At 36.7% G+C, this 20120-nt stretch overlaps 1 protein-coding gene across 1 annotated transcript in view; it reads left to right on the top strand.

Annotated features, from left to right (window-relative positions):
- stim2b (stromal interaction molecule 2b) overlaps nt 1–20120 on the top strand; it is a 40724-nt gene that overhangs the window by 6979 nt on the left and 13625 nt on the right. The window lies entirely within an intron of this gene.

The raw sequence follows: 20120 nt of genomic DNA, 5'->3' as shown, positions 1-20120 counted from the left end.
GAATAGCCCCAAAAGACAGATTCTTTGGGAGGTGTTTGTGTAAAAGAGTGTGTGTGTGTATGTGTGCGCATAAGGAGTCCAGGTCAGTAAAGGTCTCCCTACTGCAAACTCCGTAATGGTGGAATTTCCTGTGCTGATGGCTATCATTGGGACTGTTTTGAGTGAAAGGTTTATTGTGTGTGGCCTTCACTCTGGGATATTTCTACCATGTTTATCAATTAAGAGTAAAGATACAAGGCCAGTTTACTGCAGGTAATCCTGATATTAACCTCTGACACTAAATTGCATTGTGCTTCACATCTACAATAAATGTACTTCATTGTTAAATGGGTCTGTCAGATTCATCACATTGCTACAAATAGCTAACAGTATAGCCTTATTCAGTATATCCTTATTTTATAATGTCAAACCTTAGTTATTATTGCTATAATGAATTATAGCTATGTGAAACAAACAGATAGCTGCAAAAACAATGACATTTATACAGTCTCCAACCTAGAAACAATCTGAATACAAACCTCAGATTCTTTTACAACTCACTTTGATTGTGTTATGTGTTAGTCATGGTGCAAGGACATCCATTCCCATACTGTTATACGTTAAAAGTATATCCACTGATACTAGTTTTGATCATCTATTAATCTGACAGTAGGCTGTTGTACTTAAAATCCTCGCTCACTCTGATGCCCCACAGGAAGAAATACCAACAAGCTACATTAGTGTATGCATTTCATTCAGGATTGAATCAGAATTAGATAGATTCTAGACAATAGAGTCTGATTGTTGGTTACTAGAGAGGAGAACGTGGTATATCAGGCATGTATATATTGGATCTAGTTTGTTTTTTTCTTGATATTCCATCTAAAAGGTCTATACACATCAATGCTGATGTGACATCTCTATCTCTGTAGAGGTAATAAAAAGCTACATAACAAAATTCTATGTTACATTATATTGTATGCCTGAGAGTTTTCAGTATAGTGGCCATATTACTATGGACTATAAAAATCAGTTCTAACTTCAAAATTTTATGCTATAATTGCTCACAATGCATCCATGTTTTTCACACGCCAGTGTTAGTGGCAAAAATGTCATATCAGCTGGTCTCTAGTTCTCTATGCTGATTCTAAGAAGTGCTGTACGTAAGAGCTGCAGAAGCATTTCTCAGTGACCCTGTAAAAGGGATCACCTTCGTGTATTAATTACTTTATATATTTAGCCGGTTGGGAGGTTCAGTTATGCCTCTTTTAGTAGAGTGTGTCCCATTGAAAAGTGTCATGTGTAACAGAGTTCCGTTTTTCCTGATTCAATTCAAACAGATAACGTAGCTCTCAAAGTTATGCAATATGCTGACCTAATTTCAGGGATCCATCTGATTGGTCTGCTGAATGAAACCCATGTAGAGAGAAGTTGTAGTTTTTGTTGCTGATTATTGACTATTCTCGTTTTAATGCAAGTTGTACTTACATTAATTAATTGCTAAATATTTCTCTTGCATACTGAGTTAGGCATTGCCTGCTGTGTTCAAGAGAAGTATTTGTCCAGATGGAACTGTGCAAAATTGGCACGATTGTAAGGGTCCAGGCATGTCCAGCGTGCACATATTGCACACACTTAAGGCAGAATAAAAAGAAACATCTAATTTTAAATCAACATTCTGCCTTCTAGACAACATTTATTTCAGGGACTCTCTTGCTAATTTCAACATGTCGATGTCAAGGCATGTATCAAGGTATCAAATATCATAATTAGATGTGTATTATTATATACACTTAAGTGTTGTTAGATCGGAGGGTAAAACATCACTGATGTTTTATCAGTGGTCTTTTATCAATTATATTAACTTTTATATTGTTTACAGTCAGTGCAAGTGTACTGTTTTTAAACATTATTTACCTTATTTAGCTGTTGTGAAAACAGACCAACTTATATTTTGGTTCAGCTAAAAAGCTAAGTCTTTGTCAGAAAAAAAAGTGCACACAATATTGAAAAAAGCCAACTTATGGTTTATGTTGTTCTCTTAAACATAATATTTTTTAGTGATGATATATGTTGTGTTTTATAAAGACATGTATATGGTGAAAATACAGCTGGTCCAAGGAACCTTTGCACTAACAAAAGGAGCTATCTGAACAGGAAAGTAAACATTTGGTCTCTCTGCGGTGTTTGTTGACTCTTCACTAATATGAGAGGAGAAGACTGGCTCACCCATTTGCATGCTGCCTGTTTCGTCGCTTTGGCCAAGAGACACTATCATATGCCTGACACTGGTGTACTGTTTGAAACACTTGATGACTCAAAATATTTTCATAAATTTGATAGTTGGTTCATTCTTGCCACGTTAAAACAAATTATTAGTGTTCTTTTAGTACAGCATGGGAAGTATATAAATATACATATACATATCTGAAGAGCATTGTCTTTATTTTGTTCCTCTAGATGAGTGTTGCTCAGTCCTGGTCCTGATGGCTGCTTCCTAGCACATTTTAGAGATTCGTCAGCTCCCAACACACCTGATTCAACTAATAAGCAAATTAACAACCTGTTTTGAAGTTGAAGTGGGTGTGATGGAGGTTGGAGAAAACTACAATATACAGGGCATATTTTTATGTTCATACAGTCAGTTATGGTGAACATTGTTGGGAACAAAGCTTTTTAGAATAAACCATATATAACACCCAGAAAGCTTAAAGCTCACCTGGAGAGATATGTTATGATTGTTTTAACCCATACCATACCAGGAAGACCATGACAATGCTAGTCAAAAAAGTTTGTAAAGCTAATATGTGGAAAGCAAGTTATAACTTTTAAGACCTCAGCTTAATACGACAGCTATAACACATCTTTCAGTCTAGTACAGTGTGCATCAGTAGCAGAACCTGTGGAGCGCAATGAGAGTTAGTTGCCAGTTTGTGGAATATTTCTCAAGATCTCAATGTACTATCTTCATCTCTTGGACACATTCCAGTTTGTATATTTTCTCCTTGTGTATAAACAAAAATGGCAGTACAGATGGGCAGTACAGATTATTGCTGATTTGTTTGAAAAGCTGAAAGAAAGTGTCCAATAAAATTAAAAATAAAATAATGGAATCTGTAATTAAAGCAAAAATGACACATTTTAATAATTTATTGGTAATATAACAAATGTTAAATTGTTAAATGTTGTGTACATCTGAAAAACACATAACGTTTATTTAACATTTGATTTAACTGGATTTAAATAAATGAATGAAAAGTTTGCACATTACTGCAAATTAGTTAATGAATTGTGTATTCCTCTTGCAGTAATGAGATAAATGAACTTGTGACATAGTTATACTATACTGTGTTGTTATCTGTCCCATTAGTCTGTTGTCTGAAAAATATAAATTCTGTGTATTTTCAATGATTTAAACTCTGTTAAGCTTGTGCTTTTGTAATCAGCATTAGGCACAGTTTCAATAATGTAATTACATCTCCCTATTGCATAACTCACATAGTGACCTGAAGCTCTGTATCTGTCCCTGTGTGATGTCAGCTTACCCACTGTGTCTTTGACAGGGCCATTCGAGGGATGACTTTTATGTTCCTGTTAGAAGTTTGATGCCACAGAACTCTGTAGAGTCTTATGTACTTGAGAGTGAGGGTATTTTTAAAGACAGAGGTAATAAAGAGCGATGCATGTTTGTCTGCCCATGCTGGGATTGTGGTCTGCGCAATCACGTATAGCGTCATGCTGTGGGTGATGTGGTAACTAGCTTCTGAATATTCCTCATAGTAAGGCAGTTCTGTCACAGTAAGACAACTTGGCTTTCAGAAGATATTTTGCCCTGGGATAATAACTCTGGCCCCCGGTGTCCAGAATAGCCACACACATGTCTTTTGGACTTTGCTTGGGTGAGCCAGACTGACTATTATGGTTGGAATCCTCAGAGGCACCCCAGAGGGCTGAGAATAAATGGCATGATAGGAGCCAATGATAACTTTCTTATCTGATAATTACATCTATTTAGATCAAATGCTCTTTTACTTTGGGAAAGTTGTTTTTGAATCAGATCCAGCTTAATGATTTATTTCCCCACTATTGATCCCTTGCTGAGAAAATGTGATAAATACAATGTATTATCTTAGAGTTTGCATCATACAGATTAAGGCCCATCCAGTATGCCATTTTGGTACATAAGATCAGTTATTAACATCCACCATATTTATCAGCATATATGAAAATTCCATTGATTATTCACCAACCAAAAACATGTAAAAGACTAATCAACAGAAACCAGATGTCCCAGGAATATGGAAAAGACTACATGTATCATACTGTATTTTATTAATTAAACATGTCAACAAGGGCAGCGCAGTGGCGCAGCCACACGGCTCCAGGGGCCTGGAGGTTGTGGGTTCAAGTCCTGCTCTGGGTGACAGGTCTGTGAGGAGTTTGGTGTATTTGAGTAGGTTTCCTCCGGGTGCTTCGGTTTCCTCCCATGGTCCAAAAACACACGCTGGTAGATGGATTGGTTTGTGTGTGTGTGTCGCCGTGTGAGGGACTGGTGCCCCTTCCAGGGTGTGTTCCTGCCTTGGCCCAATGATTCTGGGTAGGCTCTGGACCCACCGTGATCTTCAACTGGATAAGCGGTTACAGACAATGAATGAATGAATGAACGAACGAATGAATGAATGAATGATGAAATATGTCAACTGATTTTAATCAAGATTAATCTGACAATTAAATGCTGATGATTATATTTTACCTTGAACATACCTGACAGTGATACATGTCAGTTATACCCCATTTATTTCTGACCCTGGAATGTGATTGGCTGAGAGACATCCCATGAGTGCCAAGACTGAACAATAATACCATTCTGACTAAAGCTCTCTAAGTATTACGGCACAGTACACGTAACCTAGTGCTTACAAGAGAGGGGGCTGAGTGCCTGATAACCTTTTTCCTCCAGTATAAAACTTCTTTGACTCTTGTTCACACACTTATTTTAAATGGCTTGGTGCATTTTCTTCAACATGACACAAAAGGTTCCAGGCTGGAACTAAAGAATAGTAGGTACTTCAGCACAAACCATGAATCTGTGTGTGCGTCAAGCTAAAGAATCGCAGAGAATAAAGAGTTATGGCACAGTGGACTTTTGAAGGGCTGTGGTAAGCGTGATTCAAGACATGTCTTTTTATTATTTTTTTATAAGATTAGAATTGTCTCTGATTTCGTTGGTAGTACATTGATTCCACGCCCCATCTTCACAGACATGAAACCCAAATACTGATACTCTCTTGCATGTTTCTCCAATCCACATTCCTTTCCTCTATGAGAACATCTCTGGAGGATACGGGGTAATCCCTCTGCTCCGGAATCCCTTCACATTAAACCATTCACTGAAAGACTTTGTCATCCAACTGTTAGCTTCAGTCATGCAGAAAATTGCTCCCTATGGAAATTTAAGTCACTGAACTCAGCTGTAGTGTACTTCCTGGATTTTGGCTTATTAGTGTGTGTGTGTGTGTGTGTATATATAGCCTTACTGAAAATCTATTAATTTAATTACTAACTGCTTTAATGCTACAAATTCTTGCCAAGTCAGTCTTACCAAGAGCCAAAATATTGCATAAATGTAGTGATGAAAATAAACTTGTAACTGAAAGAAACCCACATGTGTATGCCTGGTCACTACAGGAGATTGAGATTGCGGAGGATTTACTTTATGGTAATTAATTCCTGGCCTTGTTTTGAAATGGCTTTAACTTCTTCAACTTTAACTTCTGCCGCAGGGAAGGGAAGGTGACAGCTAAAAGAGGGAGAGGATTTAATGTGCTAAGACCCACTACAGAGGAAATCACACCCCACATTTATCCACCTGTGGTGCAATTACATGCCCTTCAGGGGGACACAGATACTTATTCACCTTTTTATATTTGTTCATCATTCTCTCTGTTTTTAACAAAAGCTTGAGTGTTTGTGTTATTCTTTGGCAGATTTTGCACATGGGTGTATGCAAGTGCTGAATCTTTATAAACACAGGAAGTAGAACTGATGATGTTTATGCTTTGGGTGACAAAGTTGCTTGGTGAGTTGCATATGTCACACTCCGCATGTTCTTACATTGTTTCTTGGTGGCAGCCTTGTCCTCAAGGTCTAAAATGAAAGGGTTTTTTTGTCTAAATTCCTCATTTTCACCATTTCAGGAATGAGTTTACAAAATGAGTTATATCCTTAAAGTATTTGTACTCACTTTAACATAATCCTCACTCACTGTGAGAGTGTAGTCTATAGTTGCACTTTTATGTTAATTCCTGTCTTAATTTTTAAGATCCAGTAAGGGCTAATGTCCTGGGCAAGTAGTTTTGGTCCAAGCTGCAATGTCTAGTCTAATTTATAGGGGAATTGCACTAATTTAAGTTAATGAGAAGTAGCTAAAGCCATTCAGAGTGTTTTGATATTGAGTGCATAATTGTAGAGAAACTCACCAACCAATTCTTTACAGTGGGGGTTGTGGAAACTATTAATGGTCATATGTGTAACATAAATAGAGCTAACTGTTGTTTGCTTTTAAAAATTTCCTGTAAACCTGCTAATATTTTCAGAGTTTGTATGTGCTTATAATTCTAATTAAGTATTTTAGAAATGTACCTTTTCTTCAGATACTACTTTGCCATACAACACTTGGCATGTACTTGTCTGCAACAAAGAGATGTAAAGATACATTTTACACAATGCTAGGTCTTTCCAAAAAATATTAAAAAAAAAAGATTTCTAATAAGTTGACCTTAAATTTCCCACCTTAAAAGTACATTAGTTGCACCCGGAATATAACTGATGCATCATTTAAGGTAGAACAGAAATCTGGATAAGAAACTTTTTCATGGATCAGAAACAGAAATCATTGTGCTGTATGTGATCTATTACTATTTAATGGCATATAACATTAAAGTCGTTCGAAGACGCTCTCACAAATCTACCCAGATACAGAGAGTACTGCCTCGCAGGACACTGCTTGTGATTAAAATTGCAGAAAGTTCACTCCTCTGAGTCTCTGTGCTTTTGACCAACACCTAGCTATTCCAAGTATTATTAATGCATTGATCATACATTTGTGGATTTGTTTTTTAATTTACTTAACTGTATATAACCATAATCCTTCTGACAAGCTGTGTTTAAATGACACATGAAATGAATTTTAGAAAATATCATTTATGATAAACATTGTCAAACAGTTATATGTTTAGAGTATTTTACCGTCAATTGTAAAGGAATACCTGTCATATAATAAAGTTTCTGAAACTTGGTGCTAGCTCTCAGTTAAAGGAAGGATAGCACTGAGCTGTGCAGCAGTGGATCTAAAGGCCGGTTCGTAGTTAACGTGGATGTGGCATGGAACGCGCATCCTAGTGGCGGAATGACCGCATTGCTTCATGTTCATACTTCTCATGTCACTGTTCCTAGTGACCACATACTTCTCCTGCCAGCACAGTACCAACAAGGAACAAAGAAAAGCCTCAGTGTAAACACACACACATCACACGCACAATATACACACTGCGTAATATAGAAAAAACAAATCTATTCGAACAATCAATACATTAAAAGTTGGTCCAGTGTGCATGTGCACACACAAAACAATATAGATGTCTTTAATAATAACATCTAGGCTCTCATTGTCAAGTAAAAAATCTAAATAGCTTTTTTCTGTCATTTGCTAGCTTTGAGCCATCGCCGTTGCGGTCCATGTTTATGATTTTATTAGTGCAGTTCATGAATTCTTGTTACTCTTTTATTGTGCAATATCTGAAAAAAAAACCTTTCACCACCATGCAGACTGTGCATATTGTTTCATATTTCTCATGGTACACACCCAGCCGTTTCAGCCACAGTGCCTTCACTTTGGCTGCACACGCCTAAGGTGCAACCACCTTAAAACAAAACAAAAACTATGAACCTTTAAAAGCCTAGTTCACAATTGTAATCAGAAAGCACTTTTTATAAAATTCAGACGTTACCTCGCCATTTGCTGCTCTCCAGCCTGTTTGTGTGCTCAAAACCAGTTTAATGTGTTTACAAAGTGTCTGTAAATGAGTCAAAAGACAAACAGTCTCTGTCCAGTATGCTAGATTTTCTCTCTCTCTCTCCTCATGGCAGTGGCATCTGGAGTTTTTTAGACAACGGAGAGAACAGCAAATGTTGAAAAGCACAAACTGAAACGAGGATTGCTCTACTCCTGCTTTATGGGTGGGTAACATTGACTTATTTTTGCTGTTTCTTTAAACCCTGGAGACAGCTAACGGCATTCCCGAAAGTGCTAAAAAACTTAACAACTCGAGTTACAGACTCAAACATTGAACAAAAACATACAGAGAAGTTAAACCACATACAAACAACAGTGTTTTTTTTTTCTTTCAAACACAATATTCCACCTTAAAAAATGTGGAGCTTAGAACACTTAGAACTCAATTTAAGGAGTAATAAAGCACCATCCAATATCTTTAGGATGAATTGTGTTTGTGATTCAGGTTTGTTTAGCCCACATATTGTCTGAATGCAATCAAATCCTCTCAGAAATATTCGGTTAAAATATAACACACAAATGCGATGGCAGCAAAAGGAGAACAAACTACCTGTTGGATCAGAAGGTGTCTGCTAACATTTGGCCATGTACTGTATGTGGTGTAACCATTGCACTCTTACAGCATTCTCTGAGCATGGACCATCACCAAGCTTAACCCCTCAAGCACTTTAAATTAAAAGTTCAAGGGGCATGCTTACCATTCACGTGAGGGATGGAGGGAATATTTTGAATGAGAGGAATAGCTGTACCATCTTATTTCAGGGACTTTCCGAGAGAGAGAGAGAGAGAGAGAGAGAGATAGAACGAGAGAGAACGAGAACGAGAACTCAGGAGGAGTGACGGGTGTAGATTTCTCTTTCTGGCTCTCTGTGTCTCACATGGCAAGGCTGTGCACCCCAATCTTAGGCCTTGCATAACTAAAAGGAGAGTGAGAGATTTGGGCTAATAGTTTCTGTCACTGCAAAAGCCATTGAAAATGTCATTAGGGAAAATGTAATATTGAGGGAAGGCCAGTCGTGGTCTCTTGATGCACTATGTGTCACTTAAGTATCAGGCTGCATGGCAGAGGAATCAAACATTTTCCCACTTCTCTGTGTTAGGCTGCTTTGTGCATCAATCTTCTTGTTTTATTTTTATTTTTAATTTTTTTGCTTTTTTCTGTGCTGCCTTTTTTCAGTTGTAGAAATTGATATAGGCAGGAAAAAGCCTAGTTACACTAGTATTGAAACGCCACGTCCTCATTTGGGACTAAGAGACATACAGTCTTAGCAGGGAAAAAAATGCCTGCTCCAAGTGGATTGTTGTTTTCCAAGAGTTGTGCTTTACCACAGCCTTCTGTGGAACAAATCCTCTGCTGAACCATGGTTTAGTTAAAATCCTTGGCTGAGTGACATTCATTTCAAAATGTCAGCTATACTTACATTTTATATCATTTTTTAACTGATTTTTGAAAAAAACGATACTGTTAATATAATAATAATAATAATAATAATAATAATAAATGACACACTGAAATCATTTTATCTGTAAAACCTTACTAAGATCTTTACTATAAGCCATGACACAAGGCTAATCCATTGTTATGCTACTAACATTTTTATATGACCAGAAAATAGGTGTGTTGTCAGTATCTTCAGTCTAACTTTTTAAAATTATGACCTCTTATGTCCTCTCACTTGTCTGACTCTGTGAAACTATGTATTGTTTGATGAATCGCTTAATTTTACCAGTCCATTGTCAGCAAATACAGAATAAGAAATAACAAGGACCATAGTACATGAATGCACATTGTTATTAACCTTAACTTTTTTCCTTTTAAAGGAAAGATGTTGGTCTATTGGATATACATTGAATAAAAATGAGGATTTAAATTGAGAAAATGTAGTGGGAGAATTATACAAATGATTACAAAATATAACCTGGCAGAAACACCAGTGGACGGCACAGTGCTTCGTCTGGTAGTGTCACTGTCACACAGCTCCAGGTTTCAGATTCTGGAGTTGAGGGTTTGAACCCTGCCACAGGTCACTCTAGGTGCGGTGTACAGAGTGACAAATGACACAGGTCCCTTGGTCCCTTGGTAGGTGCACTGGTTATTTGAATATCCATAAGATTGTGTAAGTGAATGTATGAGTTTGTGGTATGTGCTGCAATGGATTGGCAGGCTGTCCAGGGTGTTTTCCTGCCTTGCGCCTAGTGATTCTGGGTAGGATTCAGACCCCTTGACCCTGAACCCTACAAAGGTGTAATAGAAAATGAATGACTGAATAAATACATTGATTCTTATAAAATGAAGAATAAATCAAGTTTATTCTTTGCGTTTTTATTTTATTTTTTGCCTTCATTGTAACTTTATGAAATGTACTTTATAAAGTACACACATTTGTCACTTGTTCGTTTGATATAAAACATTTTCTGTTGTCTTCATACATTTTGTAATCCATGTTTAGTTTAAAATATCACAAATACCTAACCAATATAAAACTACTTTTCAGCTTGATTTTAACTAATTTGTAAAAAAACGCATCCTTAACCCAGTTTGACCAGTGAGTGGCCATATGTTGCTTAAACAAAGAGAGCTCAGTTGGCCCATTACATTCTGGTCATTTTAAAAAGGTTTAACCTCAGACTATGTCGGACCAGTACGTTGTAATTTTGGGTACTGTGTTATTCTCTGAACAAACACATTTACAGCCAGTGCTAAATTTTGCTACTCCATCACTTTGTGTTTGTTACAGATGCCAGATGCATTTACTGATTTACTTTTGTATTTCACCAGGGAATAGTAAAAACAGGGTATTTATATCATTTGAACATACTAAAATGCAATAAAGGATAATATTTTGGCATTATAAATATTGCTTTATTTCTTGGCACTAGTGCATAATGGTTATTTTGAATGTAAATATAATAAATGAGTGGTAGTTTCTCACTTTTGCACAATACTGTAAATCAATTACACTTTATTCCTGAGTGTACTTTGGAGCAGTCCATGACAGATTTTTGGCCTGCAGGCCCAAGAAAATTACTGAAGCACCCTGAGGCGACTGCTGTAGATGCAGTGGCAGACCACACAGGAGGTATTTCCTGACTGTCAGGAAGTTACATCTCTTACAGGGGAAGTTCAGCCTAATCAGTGGAGGAGAGACACATGTTTAAATCATTAGATGTTGTACTTAAAAGATCCAGTGATTTGAGACTAATTTATCTGATTTCCTTGATTGTGGTTAAATAATCCAGGAGCCCCGTGCAAGGTTTTAGTGAAATAGATTTTCCCCTTCTGTTTTCAAAATAAAAGTGTGAAATTTTGGGACACTTCATAAGAAATAAATAAAAAATCTGTTTTATTGTAAAATATTAAAAAAGTAATAAAGTGTGATGTCAGAAAAATGAAGATGAAAACGGTGACAAAATAAGACTGAAATGTTTGTTCAAACAACGCTTAACTGCTAAAAGGTGAGGTAATCAAGTCTGAGTATAAAAGGAGCATTCACCCTAGGCTCAGTTTTACAAACAAGTGTTCATTTTGTGCCAAAGGCTGTAAGAGAATTTTCAGTTAGTTTTGGAAAGATTGTTTCTCAGCACAGTATTACAAAGAATTTAAGTCTTTAACTATCTACAGTTCATAATATCATTGAAAGATTTAGGGAGTCAGGGGAAATTTTGTGCATAAAGGCCAAGGTAGGAAACAGCTGGTAAATGTGTGTGACACAGCATTCTGCATTTAACCCATCCGTGGTTGTAAAAACACACACACACACACACACACAGGCGCGCATGAACGTACTAGTGCACTAGGGGCAATAAACCAACACCCAGAATGGTGGGCATCAATCCCCAGCGCCCAGGAAGCAGTTGGGACTGACAGACTGTTACCAACTAAAGGACACAATAGGCTTCTCTTGGTATTTTGGAGGAACATATGCTGCCATCAAGATGACGTCTTTTCCCAGGAGCTCCATGTCTATTTCAGCATGGCAATGCCAGGCCTCATTCTGCACAAGTTACAACCCTGTGGCCTTGTAGACAGTGTGTGTGTGCTTGAGTGGTCTGACTGCCATCAAGATCTGTCTCCTTTTGAGGGCAAACAGACAACAGTGACTACAGACTGTTGAGCAGCTCAAGCCTTGTCAATAACATGAATAGGCAAAATTCCTACTTGCAAACCTGCAACAAATAATATCTTCAGTTCCCAAATGATTAAAAAGTATAATTTAAAGAAATTTCATGGGGCCAAGTGGTAGACATGCTTCTGTCCCAGCTTTTGGAGTATGTTTCACTCCAAAAAAAACTTTTGTGTTCCAACTTTTCCAGAACTGGGGTTGTTAAGTACTAGCAAAGCTTCAGGATGTACAATACCTCCCCAGTAAGTACCATCTATATAACCTGTTTTGACTTCATTGCAATTCAGTGCTGTCAAAACAATTAACACATTTATAGATGATTGCTCATTTTGCCTATAGCAATTGTTGGAGGGTGTATACTGTGCTGATCCCGGCTGCTGGAAAGTATTTGCCTCACTATAGCTTTCCTCTGTATCCAGACAACTTATGTGTAGCTGAAGTTTATTTCTTTGTTTGTGTGTTTCGTGTGTTTGTTTTCACATGTAACAAAGGATTTTTATATATTATTAATCTCTAAGGCAATTTAAAACAGCAATTTCATTCTGAGAGATAATGGAACGTGGTAATGTTATATGGTAATAAATGACAAGGTTAATTTTTGTTTATACTCTTTGCAGGGGTTGAGTGGCGTTAGGAGGTAAAACAGAACATAAGAAAATTTGTGAATATGAACTCAAGTTCAGCAGTTATGCATACACTGTACAATAATGAAAGCTGGCAACTGAACACGTTTGAAGTTTGCACTGTGGTCAGGTATTGGCATCCTTTTGAAATAAGTGTTGAAGTATTTAAACAAATGTTCACACGTTGTATAGTTTGGCACACAGTTGGTGTTAATGGTGCCTGCTTGAAGCCAGTGTGAGGCATGATTGTAATGTTTCAGCAGTCTCCAGTGCTCTTGTTGTGTGTTGTTCTACGGCCCTGGCCTGTTTCTTTATTACAAATAGTAGCACATATCCATGTATGTAGCACCATCCTGTTAAATTATTTGGATGCTTACTTAATCCCACATTAACATCTTTTTGATGCACATTATTTTGCACTAATGGTTGGACCAATTTTTGAAAGGTTCTGCAAACACCATTAAAGTCTTGATCTTGAATTTGCATTAAAGGCCACAAGTCGTGTCTGCTTTGAATCTAGCACTCCGGTGAACAAGCCCTCTTTTGTGACATTTTCACTTGGTCTATGATTGCTTTAACCCCTTCAGTAGCAGGCTTACAAGTCTGTTTCGACCAAAAAGTGAGTGTGCACTGTATTGAACATTGTCATTTTTTATCCCACCTTTCCAAAAGCAGCATAGATCTCCACATTCAGAGAGTTGTATTTGGTCTTCTAGATAAAATATGTCTTTAAGAAATGACCCACTTTTTTATAATGTGAAATTTAGTAACACTGCAGACTTTTAGTCTGCTGCAATGCACAAATCCAGTATGCTGTAATTTATAGATAATTATTATATTTTTATTAGGGTTAAGAGAGGCATAGCTACAGGGTATTTTGTCTCTCATAAACCACACTCGGTGAGGAATGATCTTGTTTACTTAGACAGTGCAGACAACATCCTCTTTCCAGCTTCTCTGTAGAAACAGCTACACTTTTTCTCCCTCAGGTGTTGCTGAGCCTGGATGCTTTATCCTGACCTGAGACGAGTTTTATGGTTTAATTTTAGTGTATAAAAGTAGAGCAGGCAGTTTATGGAAAAAAATCATCAAAATATTAAAGCATTTTCACAAAACCTATTACAGTTTTATACATATTTGTTCAGTGTTTGACGTATTTCAACACAAATTGTAATTTAACAACTAATTATATTAGCTTAGTAAAATCTATTAACACAAATATAAGAAAACTGATCACAGTCAGGACAAACTAGCAGAGTACAGAAACAAAGCCGTTAATATCCATTTAGTCTGATGTGCAAAGCAGATTTTGTTCTTTATTTTCTTGTAGCCTTATCTGCCATTTATCAGGTTGGAAGGAAATTCTGCCATCATTTCTGGGCCAATCTGAAAACTATGCTTAATGTTACTTCTCCAGAGGCTCACCTAGTTAACTTAACTAGAGCTAGTGCAGTGATAGAATGGCCCTTAAGATGGGGATTCTTTCAAGCTGAAATGCAGAGGGCTGTAAAAAAAACCCCAGAAAACTGTGTAGAACCTGAAAATCAGGGTCTGTGTTCTGGAGGAGGTTCTGTGCTTTTGCATGGTGTACCTCATGTTTCAGTATCACAGGAACAAATGGCTTGTAAACAGGAAACATATGAAGTGTATGAGGAAGCCAGTACAGAATTTAATGACGGGCAGTTTCAAGCTTCATTAAACATTTTTAATTATATGTTTATTCTCTCTCTCTCTCTCTCTCTCTTTCTCTCTCTCTCTCTCTCTCTCTCTCTCTCTCTCTCTCTCTCTCTCTCTTCCTTTGAACTACCTTAAACTAAGTTTCTGTCACTCTGGCAGTCAGCTGAGGGAAGCTCATGTTCATCACTGATCCCCACATTCCTGCTGTCCTCACTAGGCTAGCTGCTTCTCCTTTTCTGGAAGTTTGGGTTTCTGGCTTGTGGTTCCTGTCAAGTTTTAAAATTGGTTTTGGGCCATTTTGTTCTCATTCAGTTATGCTGTATCATAAGCAATGGATTAGAGGTACCCTGCTAACAGAGTCCAAAAGTCTGCCTTTTTTGGAAACAGAGAAAAAGAGGTGAAGTGTTTAACAACTATTATGCATGTGGCTGGAATTCCACACAAATGCATTAGTTTTTCCTAGTATTTTTTTCAGTTTGTAATTTGTCTAGAGTAATTAGTTATCAGTAACAAATGAGCATTTCTGGAGCTTAGATCTAGAGCTTGTTTCTTTGGATAGTGGATTAACTGCAGCAGATATTTATTCATTTATATATTTATTTATTTATTTTGATTTTTGGATTTCATCAACCACAACATTAATTCTATCAATGGAATGACTAACACAGCAGAGTTTTTCTTTGTAGCCTGGCACAACGACTATGTTATTGTTACATGGCTTATATTTAAAAAAAAATCACTGGAAGGAAATTCATGTGTCAAGAATATAATTTTGGGAAGAATTGGGTGTTATGTCAGGCCTTGCATAAAAGCAGGGACTAAAGTTAATTTTTACTAGGTATAACAGATCCAGAAAACCCATCCAGCCTGAAGGGTTGACACAAAATCAAAAATCAGGGATTACAATAAAACAGGAAATGACATGACCAGAACTGAGAGGCATATTAAAAAAATAGAATGGATTTGTCAAATAAAAAGAGACACCTGGCAGTTTTTTTGTCGCATGCATATTAACTGTACATACAATAATTCCCATCTAAGATCCTGTTCACAAAATGTGTTGGCTTGTTTGTTAAGTGGTCAAGGGTTTATTTTTGTCTGTTTAAATCTTATTAATTAATCATTTTAATGGAATTTTGCATTGGATATGTCGAGTCCTATGAAATTCTGATCTTTTGTAGGGATATACAGTGTACTGTGCAGAAGTCTTAGCCACCTAAGATAATTAAGTAAGATAATTAAATAAAGATAAAATAAAGTAAATATTTAAATGTAAATATTATGTTATTCCAAGCTTGATGCCTGGAACATATTCCAGAAATATGGAACAAGAGTATGTTTACCACGATCTTGAAAGTGAAGAAAAGCGATCATTGCCTTGCACAAACAAGAAAAATGATACAAGTCACTGATTTTTACTAGAAATACAATTGAAAGTGTAGTTTACAAGTTTAAAGTTGGAAAAGGACACTGGCTACTCTGAATAAGGCAGGAAGAGGAAGCTATCACCCACTTCTATCTGAGGAGACAGGTGATCTGCATGAAGTTGACAGTACAGTGAAGTGCATTCTTAAAGCCGAAATTTGTCATGGCCATGGTATTTTTTGTTGAATTTGGAGAAACTACTTGTTATATTAGATGGGTTGAGCTACCTAAATTAGTCCTATTTGGTTAGCTTGTTGCAAACAGCAGAAAGTTTGTAATTTTTTTATGGTTGACATTTTCTTCTAGCACCAACACTGTCTAACTGTGCATCTCAGTAGATTAGTGCAGAAAGTTAACTTTGGCTGCCATACTGAAATAAGTGTGGAAATCTATAAAAAGAGTTTTCTGTAAGAAAGCATATTTTATTCCAAAATATGTATATGTATTTCAGGGTTAATGTTGCCTTAACTGTTGTTCAAGGTACACATGCTATGGGCTGTAATGTACACCATACTATGGCAGACCCTGGCTGTTGAACTTCATGCAGGTAAATTCTATGAAACGTTGACAGAGGAGTCTTAAACATTTTGAACATTATTGACTTATGGATTCTGCTGTGCATATTAGGAATTTGTGGACACAGCAACACAATGTATGTATTAACCAGAGTTTTTATTTTTTAATATTCCAGAGCCCATGTGCTGATATTTATTTATGCTACATTTTTATGCAGTCAACTGATAACACAAGCAAGAGTCTGTCATATTACAAGGCAGCTAATAAGAAACTGAAGTAGGCATACCATACAGTAAATACCTTCTTTACATTGAGCTTAATTTAGCTTAAATTGTTGGGTGGCATGGTCTGGAGCCCCATGGCTGAACTTGAGGAGGGAGAAAAGAGGCAGAAATCTGAGCTCCTAGAACTGTATGAGTGGCATCCTACAAATGTACTGTGCCTCTTTTGAGGTGTTGCTATGTATGTTGCTCTGTGACTGAGTGTGAGTTTGTGTGCGTTTTGTGCTAATGGTTGGTGACTGATGATCTTACTGCAACTCTATTATTGTGCTGAAAAACAAAGCAGGCTAAATTACAGCTCTCAATTAGGGTTTTTGTCTCCTGATTAATTGGAGCAAAACATCCTGTTCTAACAAAACAAGCAAATAGTTAAACTGCAAGAGCCCATGTTATGCCCACACATCAATTCTCCACTCTCATTACAAACATACTGTGAATAAGTGTAATTATTTTCAGATAAAACATGCATTAAGTACAAGTAATATTTTTCAGCAATGGGGGGTGGGGGGTGGGAGGGGGGGGGGGGCAGGAAACACACACACACACACGTATATAACAGGAAAAAGTACACAGAATCTGCAAAAACAATATGATTTTAAATTATTTCCATAAGTATTTATTAAGTCCATTCTTTAAGTTTGTGCACGCTATTGCCTCCTTAACCCTTCCATATTTTCAGTATTAAAACCAGTGAATTATATACAGTCGAATGGTTTAACATTTGATTATTTCGTTGTGAGCACCTATTAAGGTCTGGGATACATTACATGACACGTGAAATGTCAGTTCTTGAAGTTGATGTGTTGGAAGCTGGAATAATTGGCAAGCATATAGATCTGAGAGACTTTCACTAGGGCTCAGTTGTAGTAACTGAATAAACAAGGGTGGTCTCTAACATTACTAAGAGTTAACTACAGTGTAAATATGTCTGTAATTCTGACTAGTTTGTTATTAGAAATGTGGTGCAATTAAATAGTAACTTTTTAATATTGAATAACAAGTTTAGCAATCAAGTGGAGCCTACTTTTTCGCTGTACTAACAGTATAGAGATGAAAATGAATATTATGTCTTCACTAGAATTGAAGCCAACATATCTACTCTTGAAGCTTGATGCGTTAAAGCAAGTAAAAATAATCTAGATGCTAAAGTAATCCACAAGCAACTCTATCTTTTTAGCATTGCTAAGCAGATGTCACCACAAACACTTCCTAAATAACATTCTACATCTGACCTTATGGATGTATCCTTTCGTGTGTTTTGTTTCACCTGCTCTTGGCTTTAGCAATGCTGTGTTCTGAGTTTTGAGAATGGGTGAACAGGTAGGTGTCAAGTGTTATAAAGCACTTCTTCATTTAAAAGAGCCCTCATTTAATGACACTCGCTGCAGAATATATTTTAATGTTTGGAACATTTTGTTGTGTTGTGTTGCAGACGTGCTGACCTGTAGTCTTTGACCCTGTGTTCCAGAGTATTTGTGTTTTAAGGACTGTTGATAAACAGAATCGCCATAATCTAATTTGTGTTCGATGAGTCAACATCTTGAATACATCAATTTTGGGGAAATCGTCTCACTGTTCCCATCTGTTTTTGTTTTTTGTTTTTTTGAGTCTCTCTCTCTTTTCTCTCTCTCTCTCTCTCTCTCTCTCTCTCTCTCTCTCTTTCTCTTATTCTCTCTTTCTCTCAGCTGAGGTAATGGTCAAGATAAACTGAGGATGTTAAACTAAGCCCATAGACCATAAGAATTTTAGTCATTCTTTGAAACCAACCTGCATCTGTTTAAACAGTCTGTAGACAAATAGCATTTAAAACAAAATAAATACATTTTCATTTACATTCATTTGTTTACTGTTACTCATTACCGTTACATTCATTTACAGGCCCAAATAAATCCATTCTTGCCTAAGTTTGATGGCCAGGGGATGTGTTTGCACAGTCATTTATACCATTGTTCAGCGTAGGCAGACCACATCCTGACAAATGTGTTACTATTTTTAGTAGTCCCTGTTCTAATTTTAGTTCTCTTATTTTCCCCTCTCTGTTTTGGTGCTTGGTTTTGTTTGACGTTTCTTCCCATGAGTGTCACTTCCTGTTTCATGGCCCTCTCTGCCGCTGACTTGCTCAGAGAGCAGATATTGGACTAAGCAACAACTGTATCCATTCTTCTCTCAATATTCACCCACTGCGAAGTATTCTGCAGCATTTTCTCAATGAAAATACTTAGACACTTATATTACGTATGCTTAGACTCTGTTCAGTTTAGAGGGATATATAAACAGTTTATAACTACAGATTTAATTCTGGCATCTACTACTGCCAACTATATTTTTTTATATTTAAGCACTTTATTATATCACCTTATTATATTTCCTTTTGCCAAAGTTTTAACTGGATTTTCTTGTCACCTTATATTCAGATTTACGGGTCTTATCTCATGACCCAGATTTATATATTTTGTAAATCCCTATTTTACCTGTTTGTAACTTTAGATTCAGGTCACTTCAAAACTTCAGTTTCAAACATTTTATATGTTGTTGTCATTTGTGTGGGTTTTTTTTTTGTTTTGTTTTTTATTTTTTGGACATATGCTCTCTTGCTTCATGAACAAGCCACATAGTGTTTTAGCCTAGGTGATAGTATTGTAAATAATTGGGCATTTGTCTAGGGAAGGACTTTTTCTATGCAAATATCATTATGTGAGAGGGAAACACATGCAAATTTAAGCAAAATGAAAAAAAACTTTTGTTGTACACCTGCTCTTTTCACAGGGTGTTTTTCTCAGTTGGAAATATAACTCCATCTTTGCTCTCTATCTCAGTTAGTTGTAGCATGATCAAGGTTAATAAAGTTTTAATATTTTAATTTCTTTTACAACAATATCCCATGTCATTTTTTTTACCAGGAAAACACATCCCAGATGTCAGTGACTGTTTGGCCCAAATGTGGCACATCTGCATTTCTCTTGTGGCCTACATTATGCCTTTAATGATGGTGTTGACTCATTTGGCCCACGTCTGTCCCACACAATACTTCCCAGTGCCATAACTGAGCTGCAAATGCCAAAAGTGAGACAGATTTGGCCCAAATGTGTCTGCTATCTGGGATGTAACACAGGATTTCTGAGCTGAATGCAATTCATGCTTTTTTGGATTTTCACAGTCAGATGCATGCTTTCACCTATTCTTGTTTCTTTACCAGTAACATTGTGTTAAATGTGGTAAAGGTTTTCCCCAAGAGCCCTCCTTCACATCATGTCCTCTTAAATAAGACCAGGCTGTCATCCAATCAAATTCCAGCACCATTTGCCATATCAACAGGCTGCAAATTAATAAGCGTGTCAAGACCTGTCAAAGCTCATGGCTGAAATCGGATCCTACTTCAAACACATACAGAGCTACTCATACACACATGCAAACACCTTGA

Source organism: Hoplias malabaricus, chromosome 9, assembly GCF_029633855.1.
Source record: "Hoplias malabaricus isolate fHopMal1 chromosome 9, fHopMal1.hap1, whole genome shotgun sequence".
Taxonomy (NCBI): Eukaryota; Metazoa; Chordata; class Actinopteri; order Characiformes; family Erythrinidae; genus Hoplias; species Hoplias malabaricus.
This window is presented reverse-complemented; position numbering and strand designations above follow the sequence as displayed.